The sequence below is a fragment of the Hemitrygon akajei genome, chromosome 5, assembly GCF_048418815.1.
Source record: "Hemitrygon akajei chromosome 5, sHemAka1.3, whole genome shotgun sequence".
In the NCBI taxonomy this organism is placed as follows: domain Eukaryota; kingdom Metazoa; phylum Chordata; class Chondrichthyes; order Myliobatiformes; family Dasyatidae; genus Hemitrygon; species Hemitrygon akajei.
The window spans coordinates 12,337,168-12,360,945 of record NC_133128.1 but is presented as its reverse complement, the minus strand read 5'-3'; the positions used below and the strand labels follow the sequence as shown (position 1 = coordinate 12,360,945).

The following is a 23,778-nucleotide window of genomic DNA, read 5'->3' as shown; positions in this document are numbered from 1 at the left end:
GAAATCTGCAGATGCTGGAAATTCAAGCAACACACACATACACACACAAAATGCTGGTCAGGACTCCTGACGAAGGGTCTCGGCCCGAAACGTCGACAGTGCTTCTTCCTATAAATGCTGCCTGGCCTGCTGTGCTCCACCAGCATTTTGTGAATATATATTAAAAATTACTTCAAGAGTCAAGATTGCTTAATGCCATTTAATGTGTAAAGGAGAACAAAATAATTGTTACTTCAGATCCAGGACAGCTCCAAAAAAACACAGTAAGATAAAGAACACAATATTTTTTTAATCACAATAAATATAAATGCACATGTATTATTAGCTATATACATATATTGTATGTCCATAAAGTAATGCCTGGTGACAGGAGTGTCTGTACATAAGGTAATTGACAGAAAATGATAAAGTAGTGGTGGTTGGGGGTGTGGCAGGTGGGTTAGTGGGTTGACATGTTGATCATCTGTACTGCTTGGGAAGAGTGACTGTTTCTGAGTCTGGTGGTCGTGGCGTGGATGCTGCATGTGTATTGATGGGATTCATCGTGTTGCAGGCAGCCACAAAACATGCAAACACAATGGAATCCACAAAAGACCCACACAACAAAGAATAAGACATCAAAAAATGAACAAATCATGTAAACAATTATAAAGTAAATAAATAATAGATAGATAGATAGATAGATACTTTATTCATCCCCATGGGGAAATTCAACTTTTTTCCAATGTCCCATACACTTCTTGTAGCAAAACTGATTACATACAATACTTAACTCAGTAAAAAAAATATGATATGCATCTAAATCACTATCTCAAAAAGCATTAATAATAGCTTTTAAAAAGTTCTTAAGTCCTGGCGGTAGAATTGTAAAGCCTAATGGCATTGGGGAGTATTGACTTCATCCTGTCTGAGGAGCATTGCATCAATAGTAACCTGTCGCTGAAACTGCTTCTCTGTCTCTGGATGGTGCTATGTAGAGGATGTTCAGAGTTATCCATAATTGACCATAGCCTACTCAGCGCCCTTCGCTCAGCTACCGATGTTAAACTCTCCAGTACTTTGCCCTCGACAGAGCCCGCCTTCCTTACCAGCTTATTAAGACGTGAGGCGTCCCTCTTCTTAATGCTTCCTCCCCAACACGCCACCACAAAGAAGAGGGCGCAGGAAGGTTTCATAGGAACTTGAGAGGCAACTTTTTTCCCCCCACAAAGGTTATATGTATGTGGAATAGGCTGCCAGAGGAATTGGTTGAGGCAGGTTAGTAACAACTTATAAAAGACACTTTGACAGGTACTTGGATTAGACAAGAGGTTCCCTACTTTTTTATTATCATTAATATATGAACAATATCAATAAGTAAAAGATCTGTGGACCCCTGATTTAGGAGGTTATGGGCCGTATGCAGGCATATGAGCCCCGGCTTTGATGGGGTATTGTGGTCAGTCAGCATAGATCAGTTGGGCTGAAAGGCCTGCTTCCGAGCTGTATAACTATAAACTTACCTGGGCAGCATCTGTAAGAAACAGAAAGTTTTAGGTCCAGGACCTTTCATCATATGTGTTGGCATACCCTGGCATGTTTTAGATGCCTATGAGTTTCACGTTATGTTTATTCTGTACATGGTCTTACACCGTATAAAGTGTTACCCTCTCCAAAATCACCATCAGAGCAAAGAGCCTAGGTGCTTTCCTCTGTATCCAGAAGCTGTATCAGATAAAGTGCAACACACACAAAATGCTGGAGGAACTCGGCAGGCCAGGTAGCATCTACGGAAAGGAGTAACCAGTCGATGTTTCAGGCTGAGACCCTTCATCAGGACTGGAAAGAAAGAGAAGAAAGGAGGGGAGGAAGAAAGATTTCCAGCATCTGCAGATTTTCCCATGTTTGTGGTCCTACACTGCAAGGTCTCTTCAAGGGATGCCTACCTGGAAGAAGTTTAAATGTTCTCTTCAACAGGAGTTCAGTGATTTCTGCTGCACTGCGACTCTTTGACCAATTCTGCTACTACAACCCCACCTTGTACTTCTTCCTCCCCTACCCCCACCTTCCCTCTCTCTCTCTTTCCAGTCCTGAAAAAGGGTCTTGGCCCAAAACGTCAATTGCTTACTCTTTCATAATGCTGCCTGGCCTGCTGAGTTCCTCCAGCATTTTGTGTGTGTTGCTGGGATTTCCAGCAGCTGTAGGTTTTCTCTTGATGATTAACATCGGCTTTCCAGGGAAATGTTGGCAAGTCTCCTGTGTGGCAGTATAACAGAAAGCAGAAATGTACTTTACCACTGTAACATTGGAGCTATGTTTTGACCAAACCAAACATGTTTTCTGTGTTGCAGTCTTGTCATGTTCATGCGGTGGGGGCTGCTTTACTGGAAACTCTCAGTCATCTTTCAGTCAGTGGTTTAGTAATGTTTCCATCTCAGTCAGCTGGTTGTGTGTTATTGTTAAAATAGAACATTCTGCACAGGATGATAACATCTGATTTAGTTTGGTGAATTAGTATTTCACTGGATGGTAAATTCTCCTTGTTAATGGTAGTTCAGTCAGTGGCCCAGCAGTGGAAATTGTGAGCATTTTCAAACTCCTGGGAGTGCACATCTCATAGTCCCACAACACTTATCAGGAAAGACTTAATTAGGTGCCAGGATTAGCATAGCAGTTAGCATGGCGCTATTCCAGCTCAAAGAGTGTCGAAGTTCGGAGTTCAATTCTGAGGTCGTCTGTACGTCCTCCCTGTGGACTGTACGGGTTTCCTTCAGGTGCTCTGGTTTCCTCCCACAGTCTAAATATGTACTGAGGTTCAGTGGTTATTGTAAATTGTTCCATGATTAGGTTAGGGTTAACTCGGGGTGGGGGGGTGGGGTTGCTCGAAGGGCTGGAAGGGCCTGTTCCATGCTCTATCTCTAAATAAATAATCCATCACTGAGCAACAGCACAGTGTTTTTAACAAGCTTGTTGCCAAGATATCACTATGCTATTGCTCTGAGTTTATATAATTATGGTACAGGGATTTGTCTGTGATCTGTGATGTGTATTTCTGGGCACTGTTGTAAACGAATTCCATATGTATAATTTTCAGGCAGCGTTCTGTTCTGGTAAGTTCTTTGTTGGCTGAAGAAGGAATACTACATTTTATAATAGCCTTTTTCTGTAAGCTCAGTATTGTGGACTAAATGAATAGTTAATTCACATGTTAGTGTGAGGAAGTATTTAATATTTTTATTTATGCTAAGAGTTCAGTTTAATGTTGCTAGTACGGATGATCTCTACCTTAACATGTAGTTTTCTTCAAGATCCCATTTACCTTTTAAATATGAGTACTTTGTCCTCTTGGTATTTTCAAATTCTAGCAGTAAAAATAATCACCAATCTTCGTATTGTCATTTTAAGCAATTCCAGCTGCTGTCTGTAAGGAGTTTGCTCTCCCTGTGACTCTGTGGGTTTCCTCCCACATTCCAAATAAATACCGATTAGGGTTGGTAAGTTGGGAGTGTGCTATATTGGTGCTGGAAGTGTGATGACACTGCGGGCTGCCCCCAGCACATCCATGGGTTGTGTTGGTCATTGACGCAGATGCATTTCACTATATGAATGAATAAATTCTTCTCAGGCTTCCAGCCAGGTACAGGTATCAATTTTAACCAATGTTTCAATGACAGACTTTGCCATCTTCATCAGGGATGAGGCCTGGGCATGTCTAGTCTGGAGGTATTTATACCCCGGTCGTCTGTTGCTCCTGATTGGTTAGTCCTCATCCAGTCAGGTTTCTGCTGTCCCACATTGTTTAAATCGAATTCCAGTTCTTAAATAGAGCGAGACCTTTGGCTTTGTTAAAGTTCTTTTCCTCGAGTTTTATTTCAATAGCTCCAAAAGCCATTGGCGCAGCACAGTACTTTTGTGCCGTCGAAGTCAATCCTATGGCCATTGCGAATGTTCAATGTACATGTGACAAGTAAAGTTAATCTTTAAAAAAAGTCTTTGAAAGTACCTTTGTCACTAAATGTCTGTCACAAACAAGAGAAAAGCTGCAAATGCTGGAAAGGGTTTTGACCCAAAACATCGACTGTGCTCTTTACCTAGATGCTGCCTGGCCTGCTGAGTTCCTCCAGCATTTTGTGTGTGTGTTACTAAATATTTATTCCTGCTTGATCTTGTCTCTCCATAGCCCCACTTCTTCAGAGAGCTACAAATAGGAGATAAATGGTGGGGGGGGGGAGGTAGGGGATGTTTGCTGGAAGCCTGAAATTAAATGGAAATCGCTAATAATACTCATCAAGGATGTAAAGCTGAGGCTTTATAAGTCACTGGTGAGGCCTCACTTGGAATATTGTGAGCAGGTTTGGGCCCCTTATCTAAGAAAAGATGTATTGACACTGGAGAGGGTTCAAAGAAGGTTCACAAAAATGATTCCAGGATTGAAAGGCTTATCATACGAGATGTGTTTGATGGGTCTGGCCCTGTACTCACTAGAATTCACAAGAATGAAGGTTGACCTCATTGAAACCTACCGAATGTTGAAAGGCCTTGATACAAATCTTAAGAAAATGTTTCCGATGGTGTAGAGTCTAAAACCAGAGAACACAGCCTCTGAATAGAGGGACATCTATTCAGAACAGAGATGAAGAGGAATTCTTTAGCCAGAGTTGTGAATCTGTGGAATTCATTGTCACAGGTGACTGGAGGCCAGGTCATTCGGTATATTTAAGGCAGAGGTTGATTGATTCCTGATTGGTCAGAGCATGATGGGATAGAGGGAGAAGGGGCTGAGGAGGAAATGGGTCAGCCATGATGAAATGATGGAGCAGACTCAATGGATAAATGGTCTAATTCTGCTCCTATGTCTTATGGTCTTCTCAGGTCAGGCAGCACCGAAGGAAGGAATTCTTCTTTGAGGCCAATAATCTTTTCATTCATTGAAAGGTCACCCCAGTTGATATTGCACATTCAATTCAATCTGATATGGTCATAGAGCACTACAACCAAGAAACAATCCCTTTGGCCCATCCAGTGCATGCTGAACTTTATTCTGCCTGAATATCAGCACATTTCATCTCAGATTCGAGTGGGCGCATGGCTTTGCCTCTGGTCATCACTAGGTAACAATTTTCCTTCTAGTCTTTGCAGTGGTTTATCTGCGGAGTGGTGCAGAGCATTGCTGATTTTTCTTTTGGAACCATGTTGTGGACCTGGGATAAATTAGAGGAAAGACCAGTGTACCAGCAATGATTTCATAAATGGAAGGCCTCTCATGCATAAAATGGCTGGAATAACACGCAAGATTTATAAAGGTTACATTTGAAGGACTTTTAGGTATAAACATTAGCCAGGTGCGTTGCTGGATTGCGATTAATTTACTTTCGTATCTCAACTTGCTTTGGAGAATTAGGCAATTTAAAGTTTACCTTGATAGTTGGCTTATTCTAATCCGTTTGTACAAGTCCATTTGAATTGCACCTTTTTTTTATTTTCTAGGAGCATTACCAAGCCTACTTCATAACCTCTTTCAGAACTGGACGGAGTAAAGTTTCAGTTTGTCACTGTAAGTATGTTCAGAATCTTATGCTGTTTTTATTTGTGAAATTTGCATGTATGTGCAGTGATCTTATTACTGAAGCAAAAGATTTTGTGGGGAATCAGATTCATAAGTTTTGCATTTTTTCATAAGTTATGTAACTTCATTTGTTGCTCAATACTGCAGCGTGTCACAATACTCCAATTACTAGGTGCTTTTATTTTGTGTGATAATGAACTGTTAGTTCTAAAATCTTAACTTGGTCGATTGGTTTTCTAGAATTCCCCAACTTTGATACACAGCTCCTTTGCTTTTTTTTATGTTTCTGAAATCTTCTCAATCTGTGGGGAGAAGCACAGGCTAAGGCAAAACTGAAGTTATCATGTACAATTAGTCAGTGGTTGCAACCACTGTCCAACCATTAACCCTTTAGCAACCAGAAGAGAATTCAGGTGGTGACTATGAGGCCTTGCTGAGCACAATTTTACTGTTTGACCTACCTAAAGCAATGCCCTGGAAGCTCCAGATGATCTTCCAAAGATTGCAAAATGCATTGTACAAAGAAAAATCTTTCCACTTTCACGAAGTTGGAACCAAAGCCATTTCCTATAATGTGCAAATTTTTTTGGGCTGGGCTTTGTACATGAAACCCCAGTTACATATATATTTCCAGTTCTAATCTTCTCATCTACTGTTGATGCCAATTCTTGACTTCTTCCCTCGGTTTTCCTCTTTCCCCTGAATTATAATGTGAGCACATGAAATAGTGTTTCATGCCTACGCAGCTTGAAGTCAGTTTGGTTGCAGTACAAAGAATTTGCTGCTTTTTAGTTTGCTTGCAAAAAAGAAATGGCTGCTCAAGGAATAGTGTTTTGGAGTGTGTGTATGTGCATTATCCATTCAGAAATCTGATGAGCAAGAGGAAGAAGCTGTTCCTGGAATGTTGAGTGTGTGTCTTCAGGCTCCTATATCTCTTCCTTGATGATAGCACTGAGAAGAGGGCATGTCCTGGATGATGGATGCCCTCTTTTTGAGGCATTGCATTTTGAAGGTGTCCTTGATGCTGGGGAGGCTAGTACCTTGGATGGATTCCATGATGCAATGATTGAAATGATGAATTTAAAGAATTTCTTTGCAGTTGGTCGAACAATTATTGGGGGCACTTGTTATTGGAATCAGTAAGGGTGGTTAATCTCTGGAACATTCTGATGCGGGGATGATGAAGACCCAGGGACAACAGTTGGCATCACAAGGACCTGGGTTTTAAAGAGAGCTTTTGGCACATTGTAAATTAGTTCATTAAGTACAGGAGTTGGGGTGTTATGTTGAAGTTGTACAAGATGTTGGTGAGGCTAAATAGGTGTTTGCGCTGATTATGTTCATTTACAATCAAAAGAACATGATAGCGTACAGTGTATGCAATCCTCCCTCGATAACAATTAGAAGCTAATGCACAGTTTTTTTGTACTTTGGTAGTGTTCTAATTTTGTTTGGTATTTCATTTAAATACATAACTTGTTACTCATTTAAGTGTAGTTTGCCTGTATTAAACTACAGTCACCCTCCTTATCCGCGAGGGTTTGGTTCCGGGAACTCCTCGCGGATACCAAAATTCACAGATGCTCAAGGCCCTTATTCAACCTGTCTCAATGCGGTGGACCTTAGGACTCAGCGGAACCCAAGACCTTATTTAACCTGTCTCAGTGTGGTGGACATTAGGACCCAGTGGTAGAGATCTGAATCCGCATTGTTTCTGTTCACGAAAATAATCACAATAAAGATTGAAAATAAAGTGGAAATAATAAAGCGATTGGAAAGAGGTGAAACGCCATCAGTCATTGGAAAAGCGTTAGGCTACGTCGGTCAACGATCAGAACAATTTTAAAGGATAAAGTGAGAAAAGCTCTGCCCCAATGAAAGCTACAATTATTACTAAGCAACACAGTGGTTTAATTTTTGGGGTTTGGGGTTTTTGATCCTCCACATCAACCCGGCACGGTGGAGAGTGCACTCGGGAGCGGTCTGTCACTGGATCGAACTTGAGAACTTCCCGAGCCCGGCACTGAAGCATACGTTCTTAAGTGTTTTATATGCATAGATAGGTAAAATATATACTATATACGAATGCAAACGTTTGACTAACTGATGCTAAATAATACCGAATGTATCTGTTCCGACTTACTTAGTAAGAGAACTTCTGATTTTTTTCGATCCCAATCCATGATAACTCACTCACATCCTCCCGTATACTTTAAATCATCTCTAGATTACTTATAATACCTAATACAATGTAAATACTATGTAAAATAGTTATTTTATACTGCATTGTTTAGGGAAGAATGACAAGAAAAAAAGTCTGTACTTGCTCGAACAACAAGTGCTGGAAGAGCACTTCCGGGTTTTCGCGATTCGCGGTTGGTTGAATTCGTGAATGCGGAATTCTCGGAAAAGGAGGGTCGACTGTATTTCCCTGAAACTTCTAATTAGGACAGTCGCTTAATTGGGCCAAGATGTACCAGTCTACATGTGTCCCATTTAAATGGAATCCACTGTATATCTGGTAGGAGAAGGGGCAAAGTTGGGTTACTGGCACCTTAAAGCCAGTCACTTCAGGCAGATGGGGTTCTTCAGCTGTGGTTGACAGCTCATCTAGGAGAAGGAAAACTCTGATCTCAAACCTCCCTGCCTTGCAGCTATACCCACTCATGGGGAAGGCTTCGAGAGTAAATCATGAGGGAAAAAGTCCAGATCTGGAGACCCAAAGGTAGTCCTATATTGAGCGCAATGCTGTCAGGCAACTCATGCAGCGCTCCAGTATCAGTCTCTACTGTTCCTGTGGGTTCATCAGATGCGTGAAAATGGGGAGCTTGCTACATGGGCGACAGCTTGCCCTCCATATCGTACTGCCCAGGCTTGCGTATCTAGACAGCAAGGGCAGAACATCCATAGTCGACCCTGACCGACAGAGGTCTCACTGTCTATCTGATAAACTGAGCGCCACAATATCATAGTGGTTAGCCTGATGCTATTACAGCTCGAGGTATGGGAGTTTAATGTTTAATTCTGGTGTCTTCTGTAAGGAGTACGTTCTCCCCGTGGAGTGCATGGGTTTCGTCCGGGTGCTCTGGTTTCCTTCCACAGTCCAAAGATGTACAGGGTAGGTTTGCTTGGTCATTGTAAATTGTCCCATGATTAGGTTAGGGTTAAATTGGGTTGTTGGGGGCTACTGAGACAGAGTAGATAGAAGGGCCTATTCAGGGCTGTATCTCTAAATAAACAAAAATCTGGATTGTTGCCATTGGCTTGTTGAGCTAAAAGGCTTGCTTCAGTGCAATATGACTGACCTGATCACTGAAGACCTCGCATGACCTGTTATTGTTACATGTTCTGTGAGTGGTAGTTGAATTCATTACTTCCAATAATACATGATATTTTCACTGTCAGTGACAAATGACTCACTGTTACTTTGCTGTGCATGATGTCTCCAGACACAGTCAGATTCGGAGTCAAAGTTCTGTTGAAGCATTCCCAGCTGAAAAATTAACCTACCTTCCTTTCTTTCCAAGACGGATGAACCTGTTGTATAGTTCCAGCAGCTTCTATATTCCAAATTAGTCATTGCTTGCCATTTGTTTAGTTGTGAGTGGTGTATACTTTACTCAAGTGCTGTGGTGCGCATTATCACACCTTGGTTCAGTCTACTTCAGATTCAAGTTTATTGTCATCTGACTGTACATCTATACAACCAAATGAAGCAATGTTCCTCAGGACCACAGTGCACCCACAATATATATATATATATATATATATCACACACAGCACAGAGACAAAATATCACCACAAGTAACTTAATAAAATAATCAAAATGCACGTGAAGTGCGCAGCACAGGTAAACAGTAAACAGCTTGCTGTCTTCTGAGGTGGCAAGGTATTCATTCGTCTCAGCCTGAGGTAAGAAGCTGGTACTCAGTTTGGCAGCCCTAGTCCTGATGCTCCTGTATCTCCTTCCTGTTGGTAGTGGGTAAGAGGAGATTGTGGGATGAGTGGTTGGGGTCCTCAGCAATGCTTTAGGCCCTTCGTATACAGCATTTCTGGCAACTGTCACAAATGGGGGTGGGGGGGTGGGGGGGAGACAGAGGAAACGCCAGTAATCCTCCACGGTTTTTTTCTGTCCTCTGTAGGATCTAGTGATCTTGTTTGTATTGAACTAGCTGATACGTTGTGCAATTAATCATTTACGACAATAAGACATAGGAGCAGAATTAGGCCATTTGGCCCATTGAGTAAGCTCTGCATCTTTTTCACCATGTGCACTTTGAACCATTAGCAAGAATGAATTGTACACTTGGTTCCTTCCTATAATTCACGGATACAGATTGTGAACAGTTGGATGCGAACACCAGTCCTTGCAAACACCCACTAGTCACAATCTAACAACGCAAAGATGATCCATTTATTCATTTTTGTTAGCTAGTCCTAAATATACATTGGTGTATTATTAAAGTTCAAAGTAAATTTGTTAGTAAAGTACATATGTCAAACTATAACAATATTGAGATTCATTTTCTTGTAGGCATGAATAATAATAATAGAGTAATAACCATAATAGAACCAATGAAAGACCACGCCAACTTGGGTGTTCAACCAATGTGCAAAAGATGCAAACCATGGAAATACAAAAAGAAAGAAAGAATAAGTAGTAATAAATAAATAAGCAATAAATATCAAGAACATGAGATGAAGGATCCTTGAAAGTGAGTCCATAGGTTGTGGGAACCTTTCAGTGATGAAGTGAAGTTGAATGAAATTATCCCTTTTGTTTCAGCCTGACGCTTGAGGAGTAATAACTGTTTCTGAACATGGTGATGAGAGTCCTTGATGATGAAAGCTGCTTTCCCATGACAGTGCTCCGTGCAGTTGTGCTCAACATTAGAGAAGGCTTAACCCATGATGAACTGGCTGTATCCACTAGTTTTTGTTAGATTTTCTGTTCAAAGGCATCGCCAATACTATCTGCTGTAATTTTGTTACTGAAGACCTTCTGAAATTCCTATTATTCTACACTTGGTTTCTCTGTTATCTATTCAACTAATTAGAGCCCTCCCTTTTTTTAAAAAAAAAAAGCAGCTCCATCAAATAATTTCACCCATTTTCCCTCGGGATCAATAAAGTATGTCTGTCTGTCTGTCTGTTAAAACAGTGGAGCCCACAATGCCATTGCCAATCATGATGCCAAATTAAAGATTCAAGTACATTTATTAATAAGAAATGTCAAAATTATACAATCTTGAGATTTGCTTCCTCACAGGTAGCCACAAAGCAAGAAACCTGAAAGAACCCAATTTGGAAAAAAAACAAAAATAAAAAGACAACATTTGAGATGCAAGAAAGAAAGGAAAAAAACTACAACTCATGTGAACAACAGCATTCCGAACCGAAAATGTAAAGTAATCCCATCTGCCACCGGCTGGTCTGTATCCCCATAATCCTCATCTTTTTTTAAGTGCAACAAACCTGTACATTTATTGCATTAATCTGCATGTTAGATAATTTTGCAGATTCATTTTCAGTGAATTAATTATTTTCAAACACAAATCCAGATGAACTAAGTACCAACTATTCAAGTGTACGTTTCCAGCCTTAACCTCTCAGGAATTGTTACAATGAATCCATGTAATTTCAATTTGAGGCCTTTTAGAAAATTAAACTCATGAGCTTTTTATCTGCCAGTCTGACTGTTGGCTTAACCATCTAGCTGCATAATTTACTGGCTTGGCCTGTTTCCTTGGACAGCAAGCACAGCCTGCATGTTGAGCAGCACCCCACCCTGGGCAATGGTGCCACCACAAAACAGCTCGTTGAGTGCCTCATTGTTGCGGGCGGCAAGATGTAGGTGCCGGGGGGGCGGGGGGATGCAACCCTCATCTTCTTGTTGACATGGGCCATGTTATCCGCCAGCTCCAAGATCTCTGCCATTAGGTACTCGAGAACTGCTGCTAAATAGACTAGAGCTCCTGCCCCCATTCATTCAGGATAGTTCCCTCTGCAAAGAAGACAGTGGATACAACCTTCAGGGAACTGCAACCCAGCCCGAGATGAACAGGTTTTGGCTTTGGCGCAACTGCTCCCAATAGTTCTATCTCGCCCCAACATCTTACTTCTTTAATCCATGTGATTCCAGCCAGTCTTTTTCTGATTGATTTCTAAATGGCCTGTTATCCAATAAATTTTTGTCCTTTCCCTAGGCTGATGTCTTTTTCTCTATCACCTTCCTTTTTTTTTAAATACTACTTTTGTAAAGTGCTTGCTGGTACTTTTGATGCATGTCAAGAATCTCTCTAGAAGAGTGTTGACCTGTATTATTCACTGCATTGAGAGAATGCAGAAAATTGAAATGGCATGGGAAAAAAAAGACTGCAGACACTGGATATCTGAATCAAAGAGATAAGTTGCTTGAAATCTCTGCAGGTCAGGCAGCATCTGTGGAAGAAGGAACAATTGATGGCTTGTTGAAATGTTTTCCCAGAATTTTCAGTTTGTGATTGAAATGGAGTATTCACCCATCCTCGTCCGTGTCTGTGTTCAATGTAGACTTCCAATCTCCTCCAGTGTTTCTGTCTCTGTTGGCACGATTTTGTGGTTTGTTTTCTTTGTTGGTTATCTTGCATCTCTATAAATACATTACTGTTTCTCCAGTTCGTTTGGGTTCATAGTTCTTATTCGAATGACTCAAGTTTTAAAAGATTTCCCAAAGATAGGGTGTTCACTTCTAAACGCTGTCTATCATACTTTGAAATTTTGACCTTTGTCATTGAACATTACTTGGAAGCCCAGATGAAGGTCATTATTAATTCTGTTTTCTCTTCACTCTTTCTCCTACAAAGAGATTAGCTTTATTTAAAGAAATTAGCTTTATTTGTCATATGAACATCAAAACACAGTAAAATTCATCAAATTGATTCAGCAAGGCTTATGCAAGTGTACCATGCTTACAGTACCAACATAGCATGTGCACAATTTGCTAACCCTAATCCATACTGTACATCATTGGAATGCGGGAAGAAAATGGAGCACACGCATAGCCACAGGGAGAAGGTACAAACTCCTTGCAGACAGTGGTGGTGGGGGTGGTCTGCACCGTGTTAAAATATATATTTCAAATATTCCACATGTTCAGGAGAGAAAAAGCTAGTGGAGCTAAATTGCGTAGAAGTTATGAAATGCGATCAGCTGGAGTTGTTATACTCTTGGCAAGTGTATTTGAATATGTAGTTAAGATTATGCTGTTTGCTCCACAAAGCCTGAAATACTGGAAGAAAGTTTGAGTTTATAGGTGCTGCAAGCATAGTAAAAAGCTTGCAGTGGGATCTGGACCAGTTGGCAAAAAGCAGGCTGGAAAATGGCAAATTTATTCCTTTTTTTCTTGAGATGCAGTATAGAATAGGCCCTTCAAACCATGTTGCCCACCAACCCCTATTTAACCCTAGCCTAATCACAGGACAATTTACAATGACCAACTAACCTACCAACTGCGTCCTTGGACCGTGGGAAGAAAGCAGATCACATGGAGGAAACCCAAACAGTCACAGGGAGAATATACAAACTCCTTACAGGCAATGGTGGGATTTTATCAAAGTACAAATTATGTCAGTGTATATATATCCCTGAGTTTCATTGTATGGTGGATGGTAGGGCAGTAAGGAGTGTGGAGAAACAAAGATATCTGGAAATACGTATTCATAATTCCATGAAATAAGTTCGTAAAGAGAGTTTTTTGAAACATTGGCCTAGGTAAATCAAAAATATTGAGTACAGGAGTTGGAATGTTATGTTCAAATTGTATAAGACATTTGGAGTATTGTGTGCAGTTTTGGTCACCTACCGACAGGAAAGATGTAAAATTGAAAGAGTACAGAGAAAATTTACAAGGATGTTGCCAGGACTTGAAGACCTGAGTTATAGAGAATGATTGAGTTGTTTAAAACCTTATTCCCTGGAGTGTCAGAGAATGAAGGGTGATTTGATAGAGGCGTACAAAATTGAGGCCCATCAATAGTGTAAAATGCAGTCAGTTGTTTTCCACTGAGGTTGAGTGAGACTAGAACTAGAAGCCTTGCCTTGATGGGAAACTGAGGAGTAACTTCTCTCAGAGGGTGGTACAAGTGTGGAATCAGCTGCCAGTAGAAGTGGTGAATGCAGATTCAATTTCAACATTTAAGAGAAAATTTGGCAAGTATATGGATGGGCTGGGTACCGAGGACTATGGTGCAGGTGCAGGTCAGTGGGACTAGGCAGAAGTATAGTTCTGGTCCTGATGAAGGGTCTCAGCCCAAAATGTCAACTTTTTATTCCTTTCCTTAGCTGCTGCCTAACCTGCTGAGTTCCACCAGCATTTTGTGTGTATTGCCTTAGAATAATAGTTCAGCATGGACTAGATGGGCCAAATGGCCTGTTTTTTGTGTGGTGTAGTGCTCTATGACTCCGTGATGTAGCCCTGCTTTTTTATTTCCAAATCAGGCCAGATGAATACTGTAGTTGCATTTACTCATACATGATGAATGACCACTTTAATGCTGTTTGACTGACACTTGTAGATTTATATATCAGTGCAGTTAGTGTCTCCAGAGGAAAATATAAATCATGAGGCACATCACACTGAAACCTAAATGAAAGATATATTCCCACTGTTCAATACAATACATTAGATTTTCTTTCCAGGCTTTTTTTTTGTTGGATAGGGTATTTTCAAATATTGCCACACACTCCGCAGCAGGTCTTTCATCATAGTTTTGACAAAGAGACAGCAAGCATCTTAAAGTAAATCAAGGCTGTCTTAATATACAGCAACTTGAGTTATGTGCCAGATCAGTCACATTCTGTCTAAGCATCTTATCCAGTGCTGATGCAAGACTATTGACCTGAGGTACTGCTGCAATGGAAAAAAAATACAGTCTGACCTGCTGGCTGTTTCCTGCACTTCCTCTTTTTATCTTTGCAAACATGTTCTTTTTGAAGGTCACCAGGGAGCGGAAACCTGGACTGGTTTCTGTGCCACACCCCTCGTGTACCCACCTCCTTCCATTAGTCTAGCTATGTTGTAATTTATCTTATTTAGAGTGGGGTTCCCAACCTGTTTTATGCCATGGACCCCAGGTTGGGAACCCCTGATTTAGAGATACAGCTTAGTAATAGGCCCCCACTGCCCAGTTGCACCCATGTGACCAATTAACCTATTAACCTGTACATCTTCGAAATGTGGAAGGAAACTAGAACACATGGAGGAAGCCCAAGTGGTCACTGTGAGGACCTTACAGACAGCAGCAGAACTGAGCCCAGATCTCTGGTGCTGTAATAGTATTACACACATCTACACGAAACACTGTCGTAGGAAAGCAGCATCCATTATCAGGTACCACCACCAGCCTGGATATACTCTCTTCTCACTGCCGCTATCAGAAAGAAAATACAGGAGCCTCAGGACTCGCACTACCAAATTCAGAAACAGTTATTACAACTCAGGCTCTTGAACCAAAGGAGATAGCTTCACTCAACTTCACTTGCCCCTGTCACTGAACTGTTCTTAAAACCAGTAGACTCACCTTCAAACTGTTGGGGGAGCTCAGCAGGCCAGGCAACATCGATGGTTTAAAAATAAATACAGTCGACATTTCGGGCTGACTGCCTGGCTTGCTGAGTTCCTCTAGCATTTTGTGTGTGTTGCTTGGATTTCTAGCATCTACAGATTTTCTCTTGTTTATAACTCACTTTCAAGGAATCTCTATCTCATTATTGATATTTATAGTCCTGTCGAAGGGTCTCGGCCCGAAACGTCAACAGCGCTTCTCCCTATAGATGCTGCCTGGCCTGCTGTGTTCCACCAGCATTTTGTGTGTGTTGTTGTTGGAATTTCCTGTATCTGCAGATTTCCTCGTGCTTGATATTTATTGCTTATTTGTTCATTTTTAGTGTTTATTTCTTTTTGTATTTGCACAGTTTGTTGTCTTTTGCACACTGGTGGGAAGCCCAAGTTGGTGCGGTCTTTCATTGATTTTGTTACAATTATTATTCTATGGATTTATTGAGAATGCGCACAAGACAATAAATCTCAGGGTTGTATATGGTGACATATATGTACTTTGAATGCTAACTGCTTCATTACTGTGCCATCCTATTGTAGTATAATTGTAGTGATCTGCTGTGACACTGACCAGGATCAATTAGCATAGCGTAGAATTGGTATCCGAATCAAAATCAGATTTATTATCACTGACAGAAGTCGTGAAATTTGTTGTTTTGTGGCAACAGTACAGTGTAAGACGAAAAAAAATTGCCGTTAAGTTTTGATGAAAATAAATGAATACATTCATACATACACTGAAAGAGGAATAGTGAGTTAGTGTTCATGGACCATTCAGACTGTGCGTCATCAGGCTCCAGTACCACCACTGGATGGTGGTAATAAGAAGAGGGATGGTGAGGGTTCTTGATGATGGTTGCCACCACGTTGAGGCACTGACTTCTGAAGATGTCCTTGATGATGGAGAGTGTTGTACCTGTGGTGGAGTTGGCTGAGTCTGCAACCTTCTGTAGCTTTTTCCTTTCCTGTGCATTGGAACCTCCACACCAGGCTGTGATGCAACCAGTCAGAAGGCTCTCCACCATACTTCTGTAGAAATTTGCCAAAGGCTTTGAATCTTCAGCTCAAAGGTTGAACCTATAACTTGCTGATCCATGCAGCCAAGTGATGCATCACTAATTTATATACACGGGTTTCGTCATTTGTGCTGATTATTGAATGTTAAAACTGTTGTCTGTGTTGATCTTGAAAGTAATGAAATCAATAATCAGTTAATGGTGCTGTCATTAATGAAAAGGTTAATGTGAGTTTGTTGTTGAAGGAACAGTGTTGATGATCAGAGAAAGATCAAAGCCTTTGCAATCCGGAGTGTAAATGTTAGATGCGTAGGCATTTCACCATCTGGTTTTTTTTCATAGTTCCTAAGTAGCAAGAACCTACAGTATTTTCATTTAGGTATTGAAAGCTTGACATTTGCATGGTTTTAATTTCTTCATTCTCCCCCTTCCGTTTTTAATTGTTCAGTAAAATTCACAGAGTGGGCCGCCATGGTTGCATAGCAGACAGCATGGCGCTATGAAAGTTAGAGTGGTTGGGCCGTTCTTTCTCGGTGAACTATGATGGCTGCAGTAAAATAATTAGCAAGCCATGTACTGTATTCAATGTTGCCTCCCCCTTTGTACCTCTCATTGAATCTCGGCTCAGAATGTCTGGTCATTTCTAGGTTGATGCTGGAGGGCTGTAGCTCATAAAAACATACAAGTGGTTCGTGGGCCAGTCTGCAGTCTGTAGTATCTGTGCGTTCAATCCAATGCTGCATGCCATCACACACATTTATTGTTATTCCTCGGCACATGAGTTAAAGGAGAGCAAATGTATTTATTTGTTTATTTAGAGAGATAGCGCAGAGCAGGCCGTTCTGGCTCTTTGAGACACACCACCCGGCAACCCACCAATTTAATCCTAGCCTAATCCATGAGATGTGTTTTTTATTAAGTGCAATCGTGAACAATAGCCAGATCAGAAATGCTGATCAAGTCAACTAGTTCCCAAAGAGAACTCTGATAGGCCAATCAGATGGTTCACCGCTGCTCAGCGATAGAACATAAAAAAAATCATATGTACAATTAAGAAACATTTAAAAAAATAGTAGAAATACTGGAGGCTTGATGATCATGATGAAGTCTGCTGGAGAGAGACCTTTATACACATGCTGTCCTCCATAATTCAGAGAGATTGAAGGATAAGGTTACAGGGTGACAAAATGTGACAGGAGCACTTGGAACTAAAAACTACCGGGAGAAAGCAGCACCTGATCTTTCCGCACTGTTCTGCAGCAGTTTAAGGACTAAGTCCAGCCAGAACATAACTCACAAGTGCTCTTGAAAGTCAGGTATTAACCCTACCGGCCAACAACCAAGCATTGCCATCCTGGTCCCCTTCATGATAGCTTATGAAGAAGCATGTGACTTCCCTCCCAGAGATGGTAGGTGTTTGTGCACTCAACTCTTGAAGACTTGGACCCTCATCGTCACAGATGTTTCCAACCACAACATCTGGAAGGCTGTTCCAAATTCTGATAGCACAGTGAAGGAAGCTTCTATCCAGTGTGTAGGTTCTCGCATCAGGCATAGAGACAGCCTGAGCAGGCGTAGATAAACTTGATTGTGTGGTGCGCCGTCTCTCATAAGATGAAGGCAGCATGGTGCGAAGGTCTGCAGGGCTGTGGCTGGTGTGCATTTTGTATAGCACAGTAGCTGCAGCAACCTGTCGTCTGTGGTGTAAGCTACTGATGGCTAGCTTCTCACGAGCTGTGGCTTCATCTACACCTATAATCCTGAGAGCCTTTCTTTGAATGGAATCAAGCTGGCTGAGGACACTCTGTGAGGCATTCATGATACTTCGTACCTGGGCTTTGTAAACTGTGGCTCAGCCCTCTTTGTTTAGTTTGGATGCTACTTTCCGCAGAGCTCCAAGCCTTTGTCCAGCCTTGTTTGAAATAGTGGATAGGTGGTTATCCCACACCAACTTGCTGTCAATATTAACACCAAGGATTACTATCTCCTTCTGTAAATCCAGCTTGCAGTTCCCAAAATACAGGTCGGGGTAGATGCATTCCTCTTCCTGGACATCAACATCGCCTTGCACTTAGTAGAGATAATTTACAATGGCCAATTAACCTACCAACACGGTACACCTTTGGACTATGAGAGACCACTCCATCCATGATTGTTACTCCGTAACCAATGCAGCACAAAAATAACACAATAAGATTTTTTTTAAATCACATCATTAAAGACCCCTCACACCCTCTCCATAAACTGTTTGTTCTTCTGCCATCAGGCAAACGTTACAGGAGCATCAAAACAAAAACCACGAGGTTACTAAACAGCTTCCTCCCACAAGCAGTCAGACTGCTAAATAGCTGCTCTACCTGACTCTGCTCTGGACACTTATAACTTGATTTTAACCGACATGTGGCTGTTGTGTTTTACTATTTATTGTTGCGTTTGTTATATTATGATTGCACTTGCCTCTGGGAAACGCTGTCTCATTCTGCCCTGCAGAGTTGATGTATGGTTGGAATTTTATATTTTAAATTTTTGTTTCCTGAAGATGAACCCAACAAAGATTTGATTTACAGTAAACTTTGTAATGATAAATCTGCTAATTAGTGACTTTGTTATATAATAAGTAATTCGAACATAGAGCAGTGCAGCCCCTTTGGCCCACAATGTTGTGCCAACCCTTAAAGTTACTCCAAGATTAATCTAATCCTTCCCTTCCAATAGCTCTCTATTTTCCTTTTATCCATGTGCCAAACTAAGAATCTCTTACACGCTCTTAATGTACCTGCCTCTACCAACACACCCTGCAGTGTGTTTCACTCATTTACCACTCTGTGTAAAAACAATACCTACCTCTGACGTCCTTCCTATCCTTCCCTCCAACACCTGCCCCCATTTTTCTGTTATAGAAAATTGTTATAGCAGAAACAGGTTGATGTTGACTTCAAAACAGAGTAAAACAGGTTTCTCTGATTCTCTAATGTAATATAAATAGTGTTGTGCACTCATTTCCATAACTAATTTGTGTTCTGCAAATGTGCTTTGGCAAAAGTACCTATAGTTTGGATTTTACTACATCATCGTCGACATTATTGTTTCATGTTGTATGACATGGGCGATCATGGTCTCATGACCATGATTGTTCTTGGCAAATTTTTCTACAGAAGTGGTTTGCCATTGCATCTGGTCTGTGTCTTTACAAGACAGGTGACCCCAGCCATTATCAGCACCCTTCAGAGGTTATGTGCCTGGCATCAGTGGTCGCATAACCAAGAATTGTGATTTTTAAATGATTGAGATACAGTGCAAAATTCCAACCCCTTGAGCTGCGCTGCCCAGCAACACCCCCAGCTTAATCCAAACCTCACCATGGGACAATTTACAATGACCTATTAACCTACCAGCCAGTTCATCTTTGGACTATGGGAAGAAACAGGAGCACCCGGAGGAAATCCATATGGTCATGGGGGGAATGTACAAACTACTTGCAGGCAGCAATGGGAATTGAACCCAGGTTGCTAGTACTGGAAATTATTGTGCTAACCACGACACTATCATGCTACTCCCTTCACCACCTGCTCCCTTGGCTTCTCATGACCCTGATCAGGGGTGATGGGGGGGTGGGGGGGCTAAGCATGTGCTACACCTTGCTCAAGAGTGACCTGCAGGCTAGCAAGGGAAGGAGTGCCTTATACCTCCTTTGGTAGAGATATATCTCTACCCTGCCACCCACATTTTCCTACAGCTTGCTTTAAAAAGGCTGACTTTTATAAAGAGGTTGGACAAGCTTGGGTTGTAGCGGCATAGTATGAAAGGAGACCTGATAATTTTTTTAAATTATGAGATATCTAGACTGGGTAGACAGCCAGTATCTTTTTCACCATGGTTGAATTTATCTCAGACTGAAGGGCATGCATTTAAGGTGGGAGCGGGAGGGTTCAAGGGACTTGAGCGGGCAGATTTGTTCTTTTACACAATGGTGGGTGCCTGGTTGTAGTGGAGGCTGATATGATAAAGGTGTTTGAGAGGCACTTGGATCGGTAATGATTAAGATCAAAGATTAGCTTTATTTGTCATAGGTACATCAAAACATAGTGAAATGTGCAGTTTGCAGCAATGACCAACACAATCCAAGGATGGGCAGTGAGCAGCTCATGAGCTTCTGGTACATACATTGCACACCCACAGCTTACTAACCCTAATCCATACAACTTTGGAATGTAGGAAGAAACTGGAGCACCCAAAGAAAATCCATGCGGTCACGGGAGAATTTGCAAGCTCCTGACAGACAGTGGTGGGAAATGGTATGTTGGCATTCATAGCAAAAGGATTTGAGTACAGGAGCAGGGAGGTTCTACTGCAGTTGTACAAGGCCATGGTGAGGCCGCACCTGGAGTGTTGTGTGCAGTTTTGGTCCCCTAATCTGAGGAAAGACATTCTTGCCATAGAGAGAGTACAGAGAAGGTTCACCGGATTGATTCCTGGGATGGCAGGACTTTCATATGAAGAAAGACTGGATCGACTGGGCTTATACTCACTGGAATTTAGAAGATTGAGGGGGGATCTTATTGAAACGTATAAAATTCTAAAGAGATTGGACAGGTTAGATGCAGGAAGATTGTTTCCGATGTTGGGAAAGTCCAGAATGAGGGGTCACAGTTTAAGGATAAAGGGGAAACATTTTAGGACCGAGATGAGGAAAAACTTCTTCACACAGAGAGTGGTGAATCTGTGGAATTCTCTGCCACAGGAAACAATTGAGGCCGGTTCATTGGCTATATTTAAGAGGAAGTTAGATATGGCCCTTGTGGCTAAAAGGATCAGGGGGTATGGAGAGAAAGCAGGTACAGGGTTTTGAGTTGGATGATCAGCCATGATCATACTGAATGGCGGTGCAGGCTCGAAGGGCCGAAGGGCCTACTCCACCTATTTTCTATGTTTCTATGAACTCTGATCTCCGATGGTGTAAAGCATTATGCTAGCCACTGTGCTGCTGTGCTGCGTCTAATGATTATGCAAATAGAGGGATATGTGCAGACAGAAGGATAAAGGTGGCATTAGCATAATTAATTTAGCACAGAGCCTATTCCTCTATTGTACTCTTCCATGTAAAATGGCTGCCTGATGATCACAAGTTGAATTCTCTAGTGCTTTGTCTAGGGTAGGTTTCACACTTAATTCAAGGATATTGAAACTGAAGTACTTCGGTTTCAGGTCTAATTACAGATTCACAAAGTGAGAAGTGTCCTTCTTGAACCTTCCAGAGGGTGATGAGATGAGAGGCCACAAGAGATGATTGAATTTTTTTCATCTGTATTTACTCGGGAGATGGACACGGGCTTTATAGAAGTGAGGCAAAGTGGCATCAACCTTATACAGATTACAGAGGAGGTATTTGCTGTCCTGAGGTAAATTAGGATGGATAAATCCCTAGGGCCTGACACGGTGTTCCCTTGGACCTTGTGGGAGTCAAGTGCAGAAATTGCTGGGGCCCTAGCAGAGACATTCAGTTCACCCTTAGCAACAGTTAAGGTACCAGAGGATTGGAAGATAGCCAATAATTTTCCACTGTTTAAGAAAGGCTCCAAACAGGAAATTATGGGTATTCTAAGGGACTGGATATGTAAGTATTTGAATAGACCTACACTGATTAAGTTCAGTCAGCACGGCTTTGTGCATGGTAGGTTATGTCTATCCAATCTTAGAGTTTTTCGAGGAAGTTTACCAGGAAAGTGGATGAAGGCAAGGCAGTGAATGTTGTCTGTGTGAACTTTAGCAAGGTATTTCTCAAGGTTCTGCATGGGAGGTTGGTCAAGAAGGTTCAGTTGCTCAACATTCAAGATGAGTTTGTAAATTGGATTAGACAGTGGCTTTGTGGGAGAAGCCAGGGAGTGGTAGTAGATGGTTGCTTCTCTGACTGGAGGCCTGTGAATGATGGAGTGCTGCAGGGATCAGTGTTAGGTCAGTTGTTATTTGCCAACTATATTAATAATATAGATAATGTGGTTAACTGGATCAGCAAATTTACAGATGATATTAGGATTGGGGATGTAGTGGGCGTTGGGGAAGGCTATCATGGCTTGCAGTGAGATCTGGACCTGCTGGAAAAGTGGGGTGAAAAATGGTTGCTGGAATTTAATGCAGACAAGAGTGGGGTATTATACGTCAGTAGGACCAACCAGAGTAGATCACTAACCAGTGGATGGTAGAACAAAGCAATCTAGGAACACAGGTACATAATTAATTGAAAATGGCGTTCCAGATAGATAGGGTCATAAGGAAAGCTCTCGGCACGTTGGCCTTCATAAATTAAAATATTGAGTATAGGAGATGGGATGTCATGTTGAAATTGTATAAGACATTGGTGAGGCCTAATTTGGAGCATTATGTGCAGTTTTGGTCATCTACCTAAAGGAAAGATGTAAGCAAGGTTGAAAGAGTGCTGAAAAATGTACAAGGATGTTGCCAGGTCTGGAGGACCTGAATTATAAGGAAAGATTGAATAGGTTAGGACTTTATTCCGTAGAACATAGAAGATTGAGGGAAGATTTGATAGAGATATACAAAATGATGAGGTGTATAGGTAGGGTAAATGCAAGCAGGCTTATTCCACTGAGGTTGGGTGGGACTACAACTGGAGGTCATGGGTTAAGAGTGAGAAGTTTAAGGGAAACATGATGGGAAACTTCTTACTCAGAGGATGGTGAGAGTGTGGAATGAGATGCCAGTACAAATGGTGGATACAAGCTCAATTTCAATGTTTAAGAGAAGTTTGGATAGGTATGGAGGTCTACAGTCCTGATGCAGCTTATTGGGACTAAGCAGTTTAAATGGTTCAGCATGGACTAGTTAGGCCAAAGGGCCTGCTTCTGTACTGTGCTTTATTATTCTAATTAGTACCCTCAGTGAAGTGCTCATAGATTCAGAAGTAATTTTATTTAAATCCCATGTGACAAATCGGTTGCTAATAATTTTTAAGATTTCAGAGTTTTAAAATGTGACTCTGGTACTCAAAGGCGAGGCTGTTGCTGTTATTTTCTTTAGGATAGATCAGGAAATAATGTTCAGCTACAAATCATGTGACCCTTTTTGGAAAGGACTTCAAGTTCCTTAATCCAGGGCACTGTTAATAGCAGCACTTGGTTGAAGTTTACAGACATGTAAGTAATGTAAGTAGTTCCTAGGTATGAAAGTGGTTTTGAGCTTGTCCCGTTTTTAATCTCTCGCCTCCACAATGCATTGCCTTGAATGAGCTGGGGGGAAAAAACATCCCAGTCACTCTAGAGTTTGTCAATCTTTGCAGTGGAGCAGTTAAAGTGAACACGAACCTCTGTGTCTCTCACTGTAAAGGAAGGAGAACAAAAAACACAAGTTGTGGTGGAGAGCGCTCGTGGACTTTGGTAACGATAGAACTGAATGTTGGATTTGGGTGTAGAATTGTTATTGTTCTTGTAATTTAGCTTTTGTATATTTGGTCGTAGTTTTATATAATCACCTATATACATGTTCAGTGAATTTTCCAATAATTACAGTACAGTTGCTGTGGTAATTTTCTAGAAATTTTTTAGTGTTCAGTAGCATGTGTTACACCACATAAATCTAGCTATTTTATAGGTTAATTATTATCA

General features: G+C 41.3%; 1 protein-coding gene across 4 annotated transcripts in view; it reads left to right on the top strand.

The window, feature by feature from the left end:
• The window catches only part of gabpa (GA binding protein transcription factor subunit alpha), an 83,581-nt gene that overhangs the window by 4,642 nt on the left and 55,161 nt on the right, over positions 1-23,778 (top strand). For 3 of the 4 annotated variants that reach the window (XM_073044846.1, XM_073044842.1, XM_073044843.1), the window contains exon 2: positions 5,467-5,533. The gene's annotated coding sequence lies outside the window, so the exon portion shown is untranslated. Of the gene's footprint in view, positions 1-5,466; positions 5,534-10,814; positions 10,977-23,778 lie in introns of all 4 variants that reach the window. The other variant, XM_073044845.1, reaches the window with a different exon arrangement.